Genomic DNA, 19129 nt, shown 5'->3' with positions numbered 1-19129 from the left:
CGGCTGCATCCGGGGACTCGCGCCTGTCGGCGTCCCTTCACAGAGGGGCGGCTGGGGGGCGCCGGGCGCTCGCTGCGTGTCCCTTCGCTGCGTGTCCCTTCGCTGCGTGTCCCAGCTGTCGCCTTCCAGGCGCCGAGGGGGCTGCTCCGAAAGCGTTCTCGGGGGCCCCTCCCCAGAGCCTGAGGTAAACTGCCCCTCTCCCTCACAGTGCCCCTCGCCCTGTCCCCCTCGGCCGAGCCGGTGCCCCCCCACCCCGTTTTCAGGTACCTCCGCGCTGGACGCACCTGGCTGGTGGCGGGACGGTCGCGCCAGACTAACCCCGTGGCTCGGGTCGGGGGTGGCAGGGCCCAGCCGTGGGGCCCGAGGCTAGGCGGGATTTCTGCAGCGCTGAGGCGAGGCCGGGGTGAGTAGAGCACGCCTCCCCGCCGCGGTGGCGCGGCCCGGGGCGGTTCCCACGGAGCTTTCCTCCAGGTGCTGCGGTCGCACGAATTTGAAATTCGAAGCAAAACTCACGATACGGCTTCAAACTTCGGCTGGGCAAACACTATAAACAAGATGGGGCTCCTGTATTTTCCCTTCAGGCTTACCAATAAACGTTTGAGGTGACTGAACTTGATCGAACATCAAACCAAACAGGAGGAGAAAAAAAAAAAAGGCATTTCTTAGAAGAGGTTTTAAGAAAATGATGATGTATGCTTGACAACGTGCAATAGAAAAAAATACACATTTATTCTGCAAGCAGAATATGAGCATTCATGCACAGAATAGTTTGTTGCATGTATTGCACAACATTGTGCTCACAGCAGTGAATATCTGACTAACAAATAGACTTTTACTGATACTGAGCTAGTACTATTCCATAAGTATGCTGCATCAGGCCCATAATTACGCAACTCTGCTTTTGTTTTGTTTTGTTGGGTTTTTTTTAGCTCATAGATTAAGAGCTGAGCTGCCACTAGGTGCAAAGGTCTAATACAGCTTTTTTATTATTTGCAATTTGCTAGCATCCAGGAGCTTGCTAGGAGACTGCAGTGTCCTTATGCTACATGGTAATAAAGCAAAACATGGTTCCCTGCTCCAAAGAGTTTTTCATTTGTTCAGCAGTGATACCACAGGCAAATGGAACACATACATGCATGAAAAAAAAATTTCCCTTTTTAATATCTTATGGTTTTAAGATGCTAATCAACATTCTGATATGATCGTAGTCTAAAGCTTTGACATTTAAAGAATTACTTGTTCAAATTATTTAGATGAGTTGGAAGGGTTATTATTTGTTTTGTTTTTTAAACAGGGTACATATCTCTTACATGCCTCTAGATTACAGTTAGCTAATCAGATTTTATCCAATTTCAGAAACAAACTAAAACCAGCAATGACCCGGAAACTTAGCAATGAACTGTGTAAAGACCTCATTAAAACCTGTAATTTGCTCCATATTTACTTCCATCACCTTTCAAATAAAATAGTTCAGATATGAGTCTGCTGTTAAAACCAGAAATGCGAACAAATAAGTACTCAATGTGTAGCATTTCATTAATCAAATTATAAAGCAATTAAGGTGAAACTGAATAAAACCAATTTATATCTGAAATTTCAGATTTCTCAGAAAACAGAAAAAAGCTGTCTAATAGCACTGAGATTAAGATCTCAGTCCTGCTTTGCCATTACGTTATTTGGAGGAGGTCCTAAAACTTTTGAAGCTAAGGCAGAGAAATGATAAACATACAAATTCAATGGATGTCTATTGTGTCCATCATTTTTTCAAACTGAGAGAAATGATACTCTAAATTCAGGACAAATTATTATATAAGATCAATCAGCTATTGCTGTTAACAAAAGCAGCAGAGAAAATTAACAGAGATGTATGCAACAAGGAAGTAGGTGACAGTGATACAGTTAAAAAGAACTGTGCAGTGGAGCGACTACTGGAATGTCTTTAGTTCAAGGCTTTTTTGCATGGAAAAAATGATTTTAACATAGAAATTTGTAGGGATTAATTAAAGGCATTTAAAAACTGATTCTTATTCAGCAGTATTTATGTTTTAACGCAAACCAGGGATTTAACCGAACATAGCTACATCTCTTATTTTTACATTTATTCCCATAAGGACAAATCAAGGAGGCTTCATCAAGTCATCCCAATGAACATGCCTAGGATGTGTATATTATATTGTCCTTCAAAATGACTAAATATTTGGTGCTGCCCTCTCCTATAGTATCTTCTAATTTTTTAATGTTTTGGGAGTAAAAAAGTTAATCTAGAGAGTTCTAGGAAAACTAATAATTAAAAACCAACAAAATAAATCCTCACCTACAAATTCAATAGTGCACACAAAACTGAAAGTAATTGAGGGAAACCAGATTTATAATGTAAATTCTAGCAAAGAATTTTAGGTGTGAATGCTACTGAAGATGAGATGTCAGATAATTAGGCCAAAGAAATTGTGTTAATTTTTCTCCTTTAAGTGCACTGAATAACAGGAATATATTTGCTGTATTAATCTTCTTGGACTGGCTTACATTCACACAGAATTCTGTATTTTCTGTTTTCCTGAAAACACAAGACATCCCTTTGCTACAGAGAGATTTTATTGGCAAAGTTTGGTTTCCCTCTTCACCTTTTTTTTACTTTAAGTTAGCCATCACATTTAAAAACCAGAAACATAAAAAGATTAGCTGTGATTTCAGGTGACAGTAACATATAAAACAAACTTGTATATAGGAATTGAAATTACATAATTATTGCAGAAATGCAGATTACCTCTTTACAGAGTGTACAGAATATGGGAAAACAAGCATGTACAAGAACATTGTATAAGAGGTGTAAAATTTCTTTAATGTCACAATGCAGTCTAGATTATTCTAGTTATTTCAACTGTCACATGTATTAAGGCATAGTCAATGTATTTCTTAGAAGGGTATAGATGTGGTTCATGTTATGCAATACCTTGAGTATTGCATGAGAAGGAATATTACAGAATATGAAAAACCTGAAAAAAAATCATCAAAGGTGTGTTAAAAGGTTCGCATTAAACACAGTTGATACTCAGTTTTTGAAGGTACTTGTGCTTTTTAAAATAACATGGTGATACTAGCCAGTGGAAAGGAAGATGCATTTAAAGCAGCAAATAACTACTTGAAAACAGCTTCTCCCATAAAATCAGTCTATGGAAATTGTCCAGCTCCACACAATAGCTCTTGTCTTTGGAGCACCACCTTTCCTGTCTTGAGCACGAACATGTACAACACTCCTTTGTAGTACAGAAAAGTTCAACTAGAGCACTCAGTGTTAGCCTCCAAGAATAACAATGAACTTTATATTCCCTTTCTCATAATAGAATTAGGCATAAGAAACAGAGAAGTACAATGATTTTAACTGCCTGGGTAATGCTGCTGTTTGAAAAGATGGACCTAACTCTCCCTCTGTTGCTTTTAAAATAGTGTCCTGCTGTTATAAACTGCTAAGCATGAAAAGCAGACAAATGATACAACATCAGTATTTTAATATCCAAATTATTGCACCAATAAAAATATTTATTGTGATTTATAACAAATATGTAAATTTTTATCCAGTTGTAAGCTGTATATTTCAGGGAAGAATTGTTTATTTAATGAAACAAGGCAGACTTTTTTAAATTGTTCAGAAACTACAGATGCTTTTCAGTTCTAGTACAGGCCTTATACAAAAAAATTGATTGTTCTGGAAATGTAAACACTGTGTTTGGATTTGTTAATAAAGACCATTCATTATTTAAACCGTATGATAAAAATATTCCATAATTAATTTTAAATTAGCACAAGAATTATCAAATTCACCCATGCAGTTTTGTGTGGTTTTACACATTTCAAAATCATATCAAATACAAGCAGTAGTAGTAAAATCATTAGTGTACTTGTCTGAGATGTATCTGTAAAAATCTTACATATGGAACCTCAAAGTAATTTGAATTTTTTTCCAAAAGCGTTCCAGCAGTTCTTATTTCAAGCATATTAGAAGAGAGAGGGTTTATTATATGTCTTCTAGACTAACAAGTCCATATAGGAATTGATAAAGAAAAGCTGTTTTCCAGAAATATTAAGAATGTCTTTCTGTCACTCCTGCCTGTATATAGCTCCATACAAACATGGAATTTCATTGCTATTAATGCAATAACCAGTACATGCAATTGACTAATAGTCAATAATAACTTACTATAGAAAGACTTTGTCTTACAGTGCCTGTATTCTGCAGGTCTTCTAGTCTAATTTTCTGATATGTAAATATTTGGTAACTATATACAAGAATCACACTAGCTTTCTGGGGAGGGAATTCATACACACCACTCACTAAAACGACGTTCTGTGTAAACTCTAGCGAACAATTTAAAATATGTTAGTGTTCATTTTCAAGTAGTGTTTTTTTGTTATCCTAATCTTCAGGCATTGTGATGTTCATTTGTAACATGCTTCTCAAGAAAGCACTTGAAGACTATCTACTAACACAAATAACTGAAGTACTTTGTTTAAAACATAGCCAAATTTATGCTATATTTCAGAGACAAGCTTTTATTCATAGGTAACCTTGCCAACCACAATTAGCACCCACTCAGGCAAAGTGTATCATAGAGTTACACCTCTCTACAAACAGAAATGCCATATAAATGAATTATATTAAACATAAGAATTTTTATTTTTTGTTATTAAAAGCATAAGAATGTCTTGAAGCTGTTAAGAAATTTAAATGCTGCTTTAGAACATGTTGGAAATACACTGTCATTGAAGCACTGAAAATCATAGAATCATAGAATCACAGAATCCCAGACTGGTTTGGGTTGGAAGGGACCTCAAATCCCATCTATCTAGTGCCAGCCCCCTGCCATGGGCAGGGATACCCTCCACTAGCCCAGGTTGCCCAAAGCCCCATCCAGCCTGGCCTTGAACGCTGCCAGGGAGCCAGGGGCAGCCACAGCTTCTCTGGGCACCCTGTGCCAGGGCCTCAGCACCCTCACAGGGAAGGATTGCTGCCTCACATCCCATCTCCATCTCCCCTCCTGCAGCTTCAGGCCATTCCCCTTGGCCTGTCACTCCCTGCCCTTGTCACCAGTCCCTCTCCAGCTTTCCTGGAGCCCCTGCAGGGACTGGAAGGGGCTCTAAGGTCTCCCTGGAGCCTTCTCTTCTCCAGGCTGAACAACCCCAACTCTCTCAGTCTGTCTCCATAGGAGAGGTGCTCCAGCCCTCAGATCATCTTCATGGCCTCCTCTGGACTCGCTCCAACAGCTCCATATCCTTCTTATGTTGGGGGCCCCAGAGCTGAACACAGTACTCCATATATATGTATATATTCATATACATAAAATCAATTTCTGCACGTGAGATTAAAAAGTAAACATTTCAGAGAATTTCTGTAAATCTGCCTTTACCCAGGAGCATCAGTGAACCACTTTGTTATTTTTCTGTTCAGGTTGCAATTAGTACATAGGGTATGAAGTTTTTTGCTCAACATGAATGGTTATTGACTGATTAACCTTTAAGAGGATTAATTACACGTTATTAGAGTTCAAATGCTGAGAAAAGCATATTGTAATACTTGTTCACTGCTCCAGGTATTTTTGTCAGAAAGTAGTTTCATTTTTTCCTAGTATATCTATGGACTATCCATATTCCACAAAAGAATAATTAACACTGAAGCTCAAGAGAAGTTCAAATACAGGGTATAACTGTGAAAATTGCTTGTTGTTAGAAAATTTTGATCATGTCCAAGCTAGAGGGAAAAGGAGGATATGGAGGAAACTTTCTAGTAACAGGCACGGTTACCTTATTTTCACTTTCCAAAGAGATAAATCCCTATTTCTTTGAGTAAGTCCCTAAGTAGGGACTATCTTAGCTTTTGCAAATATCTATCGTCTGTGCTCTTTCATCATTTTTGGCAGGCTGTGTCCTCAAAAATTGGGACTACCTGCAGAAAAAATAAATGCAATTATTAGCCTGGGCTCCCAAAGCCAAATGTCAGCTATGTATTTGATGAGGGACATTTCATTTCTTGGTAGAGTTCATTGGTTAAATATCACAATTTTGCTGTGTAACTTGCAGGATTACAGAGTAGTAGTACAGTTAGCTTACAATTGAGCAAGCTATTTTGAAACTAGGATGAGAACTATGGCTTCTGTTAGTGTCGTATAAATAGTAATGATTATATTCCCATGTATTCACTAAAGGCCTGAGATCAAAATAAGATTGACAAAACATGCTGTGCAATGTAAAAATTACTCCTTTCTCCAAAAGTCTTTTTGAGTTATTCAAATAACTGAGGGGGAAGTGGATCAGATGACTTGTTGATACAGTGTTATTTGGACTTGAATAAGCTTTTAACACTCCTGCTACAAAGGCTCTTAGAGGTGAACGACTCCTTAGATTCAATAGGAAACAAAGGATGGGAATGTTTATGTGAAGTGACCGGTTGTGGCTACTCTTAAGAGGGAGTATGCTGGTCTAGATGGACTTCTAGTGTAAACCACAGTACCACTTCTTATTTCTGTATGACAAATTGAAAGAGAAAAAGATAGCATTTGTCAGCATAATAGATAAGAACAAACAAAAAAACCCAAACAAAAAAAACAACCCAAAATCTCTCACAGGATAACTGGTCAAATTAGTAGGTTAAGTAGTATATAAATCATTATTAATTTGAAACAGCCATGTTACAGAAACAGTAGGCTGACCTTATCTCTGCCAATTTTGTTTTGTATTCTCCAGAGAAATGTACAATGATTTCAGCCCAGTGATTATACAGAGGGGACTTCATGTCCGAAAGCAGTGGTCCTGCAAACAGTTTCAGTCTCCATTGCCAACTGAAGTCATGCTGACCTGATTGAATGGAGCTCTCGCGAGGTCATGGGTGGGGTCTCATAAAAGAAAACAATATTACACTTAGAGGTACATCTGAGAAAATAATTGTAACTCATGAACATTGGCTGTTACTACATTAGGTTGTAGTACTAACAAACAGCAATTGTTTATATTAATTGTAAATTCAGTATTCCACTGAAGTTTGAATAGTCTGTCACAAGAAATAGATATTTATTAATAACATTTAAATTCTATTTTTTAATTTGTGTTTGATGGTTGAATGTTAATAATACTAGAGATTGAAAGCTCAGAACCTATGTTTTTACTTTCTCCAGATTAAAGAGCAAACAAACCAACCAGCAAACATCAAAGGTGAAACTTAATTAAATATTTTTATTTCTGAAAAATGGAAAATATTTATAATCTTCTGAATTTCAAAGTTAAGAGTAGAAATAAATACAACTAGAATACTGTTCTTGAATCTTTTCTTAACCTATGAAAAATACTGAGGTCTGCACTTGATCTGCCTTCAACAGTGATAGCAATGCATGGGTCATTATATTAGTGTTTTGTTTAAGAAGCAGTCATTGTCATCAATTATAACCCAATTGCCTAAAGTCTTTCTATAGATACCTTTTTCGATAATACCTGAACAGAAGTGTATCTATAGTGTTTGAAATGTTACCATGCACAGTTATTTCTCATATTTTTTGAACTAAATTTTTGATTTGCTGTATAAATGTTACATGTTATCTCCTAAAAAACAGAAACCAGTAGTCAAGTATGGCTCAGTAAAAATGGTTCATTACAATCTGCCAGCTGTAAATGCAGTCTGGATATATAGTTAATCCAAATCTTTCCACTCTTTTCTTTCCTCTAATCCTCCTAATAGCTTTCCTTTTTTGGGGGGAGTGTGTGTGTGTTGGGGTTTTTTGGTGGTTTTGGGGGAGGTTTTTTTGTTTGTTATTTCTTCCTATGGGGTACCTGTATCCCCTGTATCAGCCCACCCTGATGTGTAGATGCAGCCCCACCTCTGAACACATGCATATTCCATCTCTGGTGCCTCCTCATACCTCTTTTCTCCTCATCTGTCTGTTCCTTTAAGCAACAGGAAGCATGCCAGAGACTGCAGTTCTTTCATGTCTCAGCCATAGTCCTGCAGTTTTGCAGAAATTGGAGACTTGCAGGGATGAGATTGAGTTGGCAATGGGAGTCTGCCTACCCCTAGGCTGCAGGTTTTGTTGCCTGCTTCCCGTCCTTTTACTCAGCAGCTGATGGGGGAAAAAAGAGGTGAACAAAGATAGGTAAAACAGTCTCTGCTTCTCTTTCCTCCAGGTATACCAAAAAGAGGGAGAAAGGCACTGTTGACTCTTGCTACTGCAAAAAATTTGGCTTGGGACATATCCTCATGTAGATGTAGGATGTAAGTTCGCAGCTATTCCCAGTCAGTAGGTGAATATAAATGCCCAGGTTGTTAAAGCTATTTTGCCCCATATATTAATTTATATGAAACAAAAATCTTCAATAGGCAATACTCCTTACCAAAACAGTGGTGGCCTAAACAGTGGCAGAACAATGCAGCTGCTCAAAGTTTGTGGAGTATAGCTAGGTGATGGGGCCAGGTAGAATTATTGCTTCTGTGAGTCCTGAGGCATCCGGAAGGACATGAAAAGATGTAGACTAATGTGTGTGGATTTGGGCCAGTGGCTGTATGCAAAGTAGTTGTTAGCTGTCTGGCTCTAAAGACTGATACAGTTAGCCGATGAGACTTGGGAAGCTTTGGGAAAATCCCTTTGGGAAATGTTTTTCTAGAGAGCTGAAGATATATTCTGTAGTTTGGCAGAGGACTCTGGGGTGGGGGGGGGGGAGGGAAGGGAAGGGCCCCTAATGATGGTAGTTATAGTCTTATTTACTACTATCCAGTAGAGAGACTAGCAAGAAAATAGTGTAATTTATCACCTTGGTGTCGGTTTAGCAGACCTTGCAAAAACCTTCTGCGTTTTCTGTAGAAATGTACAAAAAGACCTGCTGTAACTATTCAGTATGTCTTTTCTCTCCTTAGAAGGCATCTTCTGCTCCAGGCCTCATACTCCACAGGACTGCCATTGTTATTCTACTTTATGATCTGTTCATTTCGTGAATTCAAAGAAGATGGAGCTGATGGTCAATTCGCACTTTAAAATGATTACTCGTTTTGTTTAACCAAGTTACCAATGTAGTGTGTTTAAATTGCAGACACATGGGAGGTGAGTGTGGGTTATTAGTAGCCCACAGTTTATTAAAGATCCTGAACTCTTTGTCAATTGCTTCTCTTGGTCTTCAAGAATGAGGATTTCTGAAATTTCTGGTCATGCATCAAAGCATTTAAGAAGAGGGTGTTTGCAGTGGGGATGTTTCGTATTTCATTTTGGAACATTGGCAGCCAGCCCTTTACTTCTAATTAAATGAGAGAGATAATTTGTCATACAGAGAGGTAGTTGATTTAATTTTAATTTTTGTCAGAATGCCCAGAGCATTGAATGGATGTCTGATCATTGGAACAACATCCTTAGTGCACATTGAAAGAATTAATACAATTAATTCACCACCACCATGGGAAAAATTCTGGGATTTTGTTTATGCAGATTGAAACTGATGATGAATATGCAAAACCAAATGTATGATACTCTTGCCTTTTCCATGATGCAAGTTCAATTTCTCATGTAAAGCTCAGGCCTGAGAGGCAAAAAGCACTTATTTTGGTATGTGGGAGATGGAGGCTCTCCTAATTCCTTATTGGAGACTGGAGAGTCCACAGGCTACTTGACCCAGGTAGTAACTGAGGCCTTTTCCCAAGGGATATCTCAATGTTCATCTTATTTTGTTCTAGAGCATTTTGAAATATGGTTATAATGAAAGCTTGGCAAAAGAACAGTTTAAAATGTAAAAATAGCAAAATGTGCGGAGGCTGCTGTTCATTTTTTAAGTCAAAGCTTGTGACTAAAGTATGCTGCTTAGCAACAGATGGGGAAAATTTGAAGGTGATCAGATAATTTTGCACTCTCTGAAAGTTAATTATTCATCTTCATCCTATTTTTAAAGCACCATCCCTTTCATGTCCCTGCTCTACTTGTTCCTTGGGATTAGGACTATGTGACAGGCTCAGTCATGTAACCCAGTTTTATTGTCACCCATACTCATGCTGATACAGCTGTGATTCAGCTGCAGAGCTCTAGCTCAGCCTTCTTCAGTTCTCTATCCCGCGATGCTGTACGTAATGTGTACTGATCCATATGGAATAGGACACAAAGGTGTCCTAGGAAGGAAAGAAGGAACAACATCACAGACTATGCAATTTCTGTAGATGTTTTTTTATTAAGCACACAGTTCTGTCTCAGCTAACACCATTCTCCACCAACCCTTGCTGTTACTCCTCCTCCTCCTCTGCAACTTCTTCTCACACCTAGTTCACCAACAGTTTGACTTCCTATGTCTTTGTTTATGCTTTCCAAGAGCACAGGGTTGCTTTTGCTTCTAAGTTTGATTTTCCTTAGGAAATTGATCAGATCCCAGATTGAAAAAAATATTTATAAATATTGCTAATGAAATATTCTCAGATTGTGGCATTTGGGAAGCTGTAACATTCCCATTGCCACTGCCATCATTCAGCATGCACAGGGTAGAAGCATAAATAGAGTACTATAAATTGGCAAGTAGTGTTTAATTTATTTATCTGCATATGCTTTCTGTGTGAACCAAGACTTATGTTGACCAAGCCATTAATCAATTTGGTAGGCTTAAAATACAAGCATCTCATACCCAACTGAAAATTTCATTTGCATAAATAGTTAAGGAAGCAGTGATTTGTGTTCATGCTTAACTGGTATATGCCACCAGATGAAATCTTGCCTGACAGGTTGTAAAAAGTATTTGATGAGATATCTGTACTCTTCACTGGGGTGAATTTCAACTTTTAAAATATAATTTTCACACAATGTAGTGTGGGAGTTTATTTAATAAAAGTTACATTTTTCTTTCTTTCTTCTTAGCCCTAAAGCAAGGCACCTTCAAGTAAGGATACTGTTTTTTTTTCTACATGCAGAGCCAAGAAAACTTCAGGGTGAATTATTCAAGATATTGATTAGGGATAAACCAGTAGATTATAAGAAGGTTTTTGGTAAACACTGTCATGATATATTGATTATTCTTATCACTTCTTAATAAAAGCATGTTTAAAGACTTGAGTTTTTAAAGCCTAGAAGTTACTACCTCCCTCATTGTATGCCTCAGTGGCATACAAGTCCATTTAAACAAACAGAAATGATAATCCTTGTTACAAAGAAAGTAGAACAGCATTTACCAATAGGTAAAGAGGCACTAATAAAAGTAATGAATGTTTAACATTTCTGAAAGAATGCACTGTAAAAACCATCATCTTGCTATCTGATTTGTAAGAAAGATATACTTTATGTTACATGCCATAATTATTTAAAACAATGCATACAGGGGTCCTCATGGTTGGTTTGCGGTTTTTTGTTGTTCTTTTTTTCCAACTAGCATAATCATCTCATGTAACAGAGGCAGGTGATTGTATGCTTTACAGAGTTACAAAAAAGTGCAGTTAGGAAGAAGTGCAATCTGTATACATATCTGCTACATGATTCTATTTTAAGGGATTCAGGATGAAAAGTAGAGTTATTAAAGTGCTGATTGTGACTTTATAATCAATGTACATATGAATAACCATGCTGCAGAGGACCAGAGATCTGACTTGCCTGATGCTATTTCTCTGACACTGGACAAAAAAGTGCTTTACCCAGGTTGTACCTTAGGGGCTTTCTGAACCATATGCGGTGTGGAGACATTGGCAAGTAGTGTGCAGTGTTATGAGCTATTCATGAACAAATATTCCTTCCAGTGAGGAAAAGAAGCCCATGTTCTTCTCCTGGAGACTGTGCAGGCCCGTATTAAGGATTTTAGACCTCTTTGGCATAGTGCTAATTGGGAACTAAGGTGGATGCGTAATTATACAAATTGGGATAGTCTTGATGAGCAGGTAGTCTGATAAATGAGTACATTGCAGAGTGATATTACTTGTTACATATAATGAGTACAGTGAGACCAAGCTATGTATACTATATTTGGAAACTAGATATCTGAATGCTATTTTAATATGAATGAATTAATTTTTGGTATCTCTGGGAAATCCTTCAATGTTAGCAACAATTTTGTGCTCTCCCCAAGTTAACAGATAGATAGCTTGGAAGGCAGAGCAGATGTTAATAAGCACAGTTACAGAACTAAGTTTAACCTTTACAAGCAATGAAAAAGGCCTGGAAAATACTAGTTCTTCTTAGGTCAATTACTCTTGTAATGTACTCTCATAAAATGAAATAGAGCTTGAATCTAAGCTGCTGATTTGTAAACAATTAAATATCTTATGTAGTGTTTATTTTATTTGCTAATCATCTTGTTTACTGGCATTTGAATTTATTTTCTTGCCTCTCCCCCCCCCCCCCCCCCCCCCCCCCCCCCCAGTTAGAATAAAATAGTCTGGTGTATGGATTATTTGCCTGCATTTAAGAAGGACTATTGACTCCTAAAGAGGTACATTATAAGAACTGCTAAATAATTAAATAATAGATAGCTAGTGCAGCAAGCATAGGTTTTTACAAATTCTTAAATGCAAAAAAAGGTAAAGCGAAAGTATTAATATAAGAGAGGGGATAGGACACAGTCTCCTCTGCTGAAAAGACTCTCCTCTCTTCCTTTTTCCTGGGTTGCATAACCATTTCTTGCCCACAGGTTCCCCTCATCCTTGGCTAAAGTTGATTAAAGAGTTCTCATTTCTATTTCAATCTATTTTATACAGTATTTATAAAACGCCTCGATCCTCCAGCTGGCATCTACACACATTTGAAAAAAAAACCCCCCATCATACAGCTGCTAATTTGAGCTTCCAAATTGAAGGCTTAGATGTTCAGTTAAGATGCAATTAGTTGAAAATGAGGCATTATGCACCAAAATCCCCATGTCAGCTTTGAAAGTTAAGCTTATGATGAAATAAGACATTTCCAAATTGAAGTTATGGCTGCATTCTCTCTTCGTCTCTAGGCCAAACGTGTTCATAATCCTTTCTACTTATTTCTTAACACACAATAGCAAATTAAGTCCACATGAGCCTTTTAGATAAATAAAGCCAGATCATAACTGATTTGGCCCTGATCCTATTTTGGAATGTGTTGGTTTAAGCAGTGTAACCCTAACAGTAAGGGGCAAGCTAATTACAGTTGCTTAGAAATCCAGATTTTCTAGGTCTGAGCTGGATCCTGCCTGACAGCCTGAATTTCTCTGTAGTATTTGAAACTCACTCTTTGAACAAGGACTTCACCTGAAAAAGTCTAGCAGCAAAACAGTAATTTCTTGGTTCTTGACTCCGTGCTACCACTTAATCCCCAGTTTTCCTCTCTACAGGGTAGTTAGAGACAACCCAGAAGGTACGATGAAATTGCCTTTTAGAAAGGTTTTATTGGTGAGTTAGTGCCATAGGATACGGGTGTCATGTTGGGTCCCAAAGCTATACTGGAGGTGGCAGAACATTTCTGCATGTGGCTGACACTGGCTTAGGGTGAATTAGTGCATCAGTCCTAGGAATCAAGAGAAACTTCAGTGTATGCTCTGAAATTAAGGATTTTACCTTAAACTGGTAATAAATAACAGCATCTCAGAAGTGAAAAAAGCATATGGAGGGATACAAAAGATAAGACTTTTAAGGTATAAACTGATCCATGAGTCAGTGGCTAGTTTCAATTTCACACTTCATTATAGACTTGCATTGTCAGCTTGGGCATATCCCTTTGCCTTTAGTTTTTCTAGTTCCCTATTTGTGAGATAAAATAATTACATCACCAAGTGCATGATGGAATTAAGCTCTTAATTTATAATCTGTCAAACAGGCACAGTACTGTCGTCATGGAGTCTGTTTGGTATTTTACTAGAGGTTGTATTCTTTCAACCACAGCCAGTCAAGTTACATGAGTTATACTTACGGCCATATTAATTAAAAAAGACAATTATTGTATTAATATAAGAAGTCACCAGCAAGCCTGTGAGCAAGCCTACTCCATTACCATGCAGTAGTTTTACTTAGCTCTGAACTTTGTATGCTACTTTTTACCTCATCTATTTACTGCTGCACAGACCAGGACATAGAGGAGCCGTGTATACTTCTGATACATTAGAAGAAACAAAGCGAAATACAATAGGAGCAAAAACAGAAGGGATTTTTTTTTACTATTATTATCAAGCCTTTATAATATATTACAGCTAAAGAATTAAAAAAAGTTGAAAAAGGAATTACTATACCTGTTTAAGTCTCTTTAAAATCTTTATCTTTTTTCCAAGATAAAATTTGTCATTAAGTTCCTAGTTTAAACTGTTGTTACTTAAGTAAATAAGATCTGTACAATACCTTGGAAAAAAATCTGACGGTGGTCTTCCCTAATTGACTGAGTGTACTTGAAAGTTTTTTTGTTTTGTTTTTCTTTTATTTGAATGAAAGGAACCTAATCTCCAACCTGGTTATAATTAGAATCCTTGATTCAGTCAGTTTTAGGATTTGAATTTCTAACAATTTTTACATTCAGTAAATAAACACTCCAAAACCTTACTTATGTGCAGAATGCTTCATTCTTGAAATACTGTACTGTTCCTAAAATTGCATTTAGATAAAAAGCTGTCCACCTTCAGACAATGAAACCATTTCATTAAAAAACACCCCCAAGAAATCAAAACAAACAAACAAACAAAAAAACCCCAAACAACAAAGGAGAGGAGATAGCTCTCACTTGGCAGAAACAATCCTAGCTGACTGTTCTGGGACTGATCTTCAGAATTACCTCATTATTTATTCTTGGTGCAGTCCACCAATTAAACAAACAGTTTTATATATAGAAACAGGGATGGGCTTAGCTTACGTTTTCAGGGTCATTTTCAGAGACATGGACACTGAAGATGTGCAAGCTCCTATTACCCAACACAGGAGATACTCTGTGTCTGTGTGTGCAAATGCGTATGTGTAATGTTACATGCTATCGGCAAAGTCGATAATGAATGAAGGAAGATCAGAGATTCCTGGTGGCTATCAATTGAAATTCCTCTATTTGGGTAATAATGCATGTGTTATTCAAGCCACTAGAAATACATCAGGGATCCATAAGCAGCTGATGGGGCTAAGAAAGAAAAAAAACCAAACAAAACCAAACACTGCATTTTGATATCAGTAACACTTTGTGGAAAAAATCTAGATGACAGTATGTGATCATTCAAACCATCTGTCAATTAAAGTGAAAATCTTGATTATGACTTCTGTCAGCTAGTGATATGCAATACAATGCTAATATTTAAGAAAACCCTAATTTACTGTAATAGTTATATGAACTGTAATACAGCAGATTTATTGCTGCAATTCAAGGCTTGGTTGAGACATCTTCAGTATCTGTATAGATAGTACCTAATGCACCAAGATTTGCATGGGACATGCCTCAAAAGTTTCTAGGTATTTTTTCATATTTGGTATGGGCAGGTGTCTTGAAGGATCTCTAGATTTTTGCTGTCATGGTATAGCTGAAGATGATCTGAACATTTACACACTGGCCATCTCTGTATTAAGAATGTCTCTCGTCTCCAACTAGTGGTCATAACATCATGCTTGTGGTATGTAAGCATTAGAAATATAGTATGACAGTCTGTAAGTTATAGAAAAAGTGGATTGATGCACTTCAGAATGCATCTGTAACAAATGAAATAAGTGGATTACATAGGCTTTGGCAGTTAGAATCATGTAATAGTTTAACACAAATAAATGTTCATTTTTAAATGTTCATAAATGTTCATAGTTCTTTCCAACACTTAACATTCACAGATTTTTTAAAGATGAAGCAGGAACAAAGCTTATCTTGACAATGGGAAGAGCTAGATAGGGGGATTTCATTAAAGGGAATTTAGATGAAAGCAGGACATGTGGCATTAATATTTTTGCTGTTGCGGATCTCCCAAGTCCTGATATAAAAGCCTATGCATGGAATATGAGTTTTTGCAGGCTCTGAAAACTTGACAGTTGTATTACTGCAATGTGTTAAAAGGGCCATGAGATATAAATACCACAAGGAAGTTTGTAACTTCTGCCATCTATGCATAAGATTCCAAGAATTTTGTTGTATGTAAAAAATGCTTTGAAAGTTTTTCGAGGCTGAGAATAATTTATAAAAGCAACTATTATAATTTTATTGGATCTGTATTTGTCTGGTTTTAATCTGTTAAAAAAAAAAATAAATCCAAGACAAAAATTAGAATTAAGTGTCACAAGAACTGCCAACCTGCTGCTCTGTGTTTTCTCTACCTGTCAGTTTTCCAAGCGTGACGTGCCTGAAGTCTGAGACCAAAATGAAATTGAAGTACAATACATTTTTGTATAAGCCCCTGGATATTAAGTACTGGACAAGGCTCCACTGCAGCCAGTCTTGCAAAGAACTCTGTGTTAGTTGTGCTCAAAAGACATCACGAATTGCAGCAATATTTAAGCAGCGTTCCTGAAGGCAAACAAATGGAGAAGAATATAGACAGACATCGTTACAATTACAGAAGCAAAAAAGAAATAAATTAGAAAATTCCAGAGGAAAAGTAGAAGAAAGATTAAAGTCAAATGGAGAATCTGAGAATAACATAAACACAGCATCATGAGAAAAAAGTGACAAAGAAACTGTAAGATGTTAGTGTTAAATGACGCTGTGGGTATGCGACACACAGACCTCCACTGCAGCTGCACGTTCCTGGTGCTCTGGAGCCCTGCGACATTCCATTCACCCATGATGATGTTCAGATGGGTGGCGATGTGCATGTCCTACTGCGTATACTAAATGGGAACTGAGTAGCTCTACACAAATAACTTGAATTAGAACTATGCTGCCTATTTTCAGAGGGTCTGAAATGCAGCAATGCCAAGTTTAGGCACTATGTGCCAGTTTCGCTAGGGAAACTCCTGGACTTTGAATCACTTGGAAGATCATTCTGTATGCATTTGAAATTTGAATGTTGGTACGTTTGTGTGAACAATACTAAGGAGTCACTAAAGGGAGATTAAACCAGAAGTATGTCACTGAATCGCCTGATGGAAATTTCTTTCTCTTCTTGCTAATCCAATTATGCCATATTCCAGTATCTACTTGCGAGCTTTCTGTGTTAGGGTTGATGGAATTTGAATTCAGTTGAACTATAGTTATGAAGGAGAAGCTGGAGCAGTGGGGAATGGTGGTTTAAAAATAAAACTTACATAAATTTATAGTACACATGATAGATTTAGTAGTGATTTTGAAAATTCTACCCTCAAAAATTATAAATTTACTCTCTGGCAGTCTTGATAATCCTGTAAGGCCCCTGCCCCAAATCTTTTAATCAGTAGTCCCAGCTGTGGTTGCTAGCTAATTGTGTCTGAAACTGTGTTTAGTGTTCTTTGGACCTACTTCATGGTAAACCTGACCATCTCATAAACAGAGAAAGACTTATGTGTGGTTTTACTTTGAGTTTCCATAAAAGGAATATTTACTATGATCTGCTGAACAAACTTATGTGAGAAAGGTAACCACTGAAAAAGGCAAATCAATTGCAAAACTTTGTTTAGCCACCTGACCACTGTCTTTTCATACACAAAAAGAAAAAAATAAAAATGAGAATGGTGTAAGTGCCATTCTGAGAGTTGAAGAAGAAGCTGGGAGCTCAATAACAAGATTGCATTGCTGAATAATTCCAGTTTGTTTAATAACTAGTCTACTCTCTTTGATAGTCAATGATAAAGTTGAAGGAAAAGAGAAGTAATGCTGAGTGACAAAGGACCCTAGAAATGAAATCTGTTTTTATTTACAGAGGGAAGCTCTTACAAACAGAACTATGGTAAAATGCAAGCTAAGAAAACAGTATCTATTTAACCCCAATTTAATATTCCTAGGAAGGCTGCTTTATAGGAGTTGTGGATTAACAGAATTTTTCCATGCTCTAAAAAAACCTCACTAAAATTAGTATATATGCAGGCCCATTTTGATATATTGCATCAACATCTTCTATTTAGACAACAAATCACCATAGCAGTAAGGGTAACAGGGGCTACTACACTAAGTTCAGTAAGACTAAAGAACTAATCTCATAGCTAAGTATTGGCTAGCCAAGCTACTGAACACTTCTTCCGTTTTCAAGACTGTGTGGCTGAGACTATTTCTTCCTTTTAATTTATTGCAGAGAAGCTTGCAAAATATAGAACAAAACTCAAGTAAAAAAACCAGCCAGCCTATTTGTATTGAAAACTCTGGGAGATGAACTCTTAACATTTTGTACGCAAAATAAAAAATAGCACTGAAGCTTTAAAACATTTGAATATTTCCTTTACAACCTTATCAAAACATTTAGTCAGTCTTGTACATTCTCTCTCTCTCTGGACTTTGACAATGGAGTAAATTTTTTTCCCCAGAACCCACTGGCTGCATTTCTTAAAACCACTTATTGTACAAATCAGATCAATTGAATATTAATTTAATTTAGACTATCTTTGAGTAAGAGCTAAAGAGAACTTTATCCTAAAGTAGCCCTTATAAAAGGATTGTAAACCCTACTAGCACCCAGCTTATGCAGCCTGAAATAAAAATTGTCAATTTGTAAGCCCACATATGACAAGTTTCTTTAACCACTGTCAGTTACATTTCTTGCTGTTTGGCATATAAATAATGTATTCATTTAATAACTGTTTTTTGGCAGATGTTTGCTTTTGGATTCCATTCTACAGTCATAGAACTGGAATTCTGGATGACTAAGGAAAGCATTAGAGACAGAAGTGTTTATTTTAAAAAATTATTTGTGATTGTACTATCACTCTGCAAATGAGAAAGCCTCACAATCACAAAAATCCTCACATTTAAACTTCTGTACTTTCTAAAAAAAAGCCACTGTTCTTTTACAGGATAGCTGCATATTTTATAAGTGGTGTGGATTTCCGGTCAAGTGGCTTACATTTAAGTTTTGTAAGCATAAATTTGGAAGTGAGCAATACAGCTGGTACTAGAAAAGCCCTACTATGCATGTTCATGCACAGAAAGTAATTTTGAAGGTTAAGGTTTTTTTTGCTTGGGGAACTGCTCACAGACAACACAGCAAGCAAAACCTCTCCTTTGCAATTGTAGCTATAAACTGCAAGCGTCACTGCAAGTAGGAATGGTATCCAGAGAACTTACAACATAGGAACTGCATCATACTCTATCCTGTGCAAAATATATTTGCT

At 37.1% G+C, this 19129-nt stretch overlaps 1 long non-coding RNA gene across 2 annotated transcripts; it reads left to right on the top strand.

Moving 5' to 3' along the window:
* Positions 1-8: 8 nt before the first annotated feature.
* LOC142604020 (uncharacterized) lies at positions 9-18224 on the top strand. Of its 2 annotated transcripts, XR_012837921.1 has the most exons (6): positions 9-403; positions 6736-6877; positions 7164-7200; positions 8891-9074; positions 10857-10878; positions 16215-18224. It is a non-coding gene; the product is annotated as an uncharacterized LOC142604020 (long non-coding RNA). The 2 variants fall into 2 exon arrangements; XR_012837922.1 differs by lacking the exon at positions 16215-18224 and having other exon boundaries at positions 9-184; positions 8891-14290.
* Positions 18225-19129: the final 905 nt, after the last annotated feature.

This window comes from Balearica regulorum, chromosome 15 (assembly GCF_011004875.1).
Source record: "Balearica regulorum gibbericeps isolate bBalReg1 chromosome 15, bBalReg1.pri, whole genome shotgun sequence".
NCBI lineage: Eukaryota > Metazoa > Chordata > Aves > Gruiformes > Gruidae > Balearica > Balearica regulorum.
Note: the sequence above shows the minus strand (reverse complement) of the source record. Positions and strands in the feature narration are given on the sequence as shown.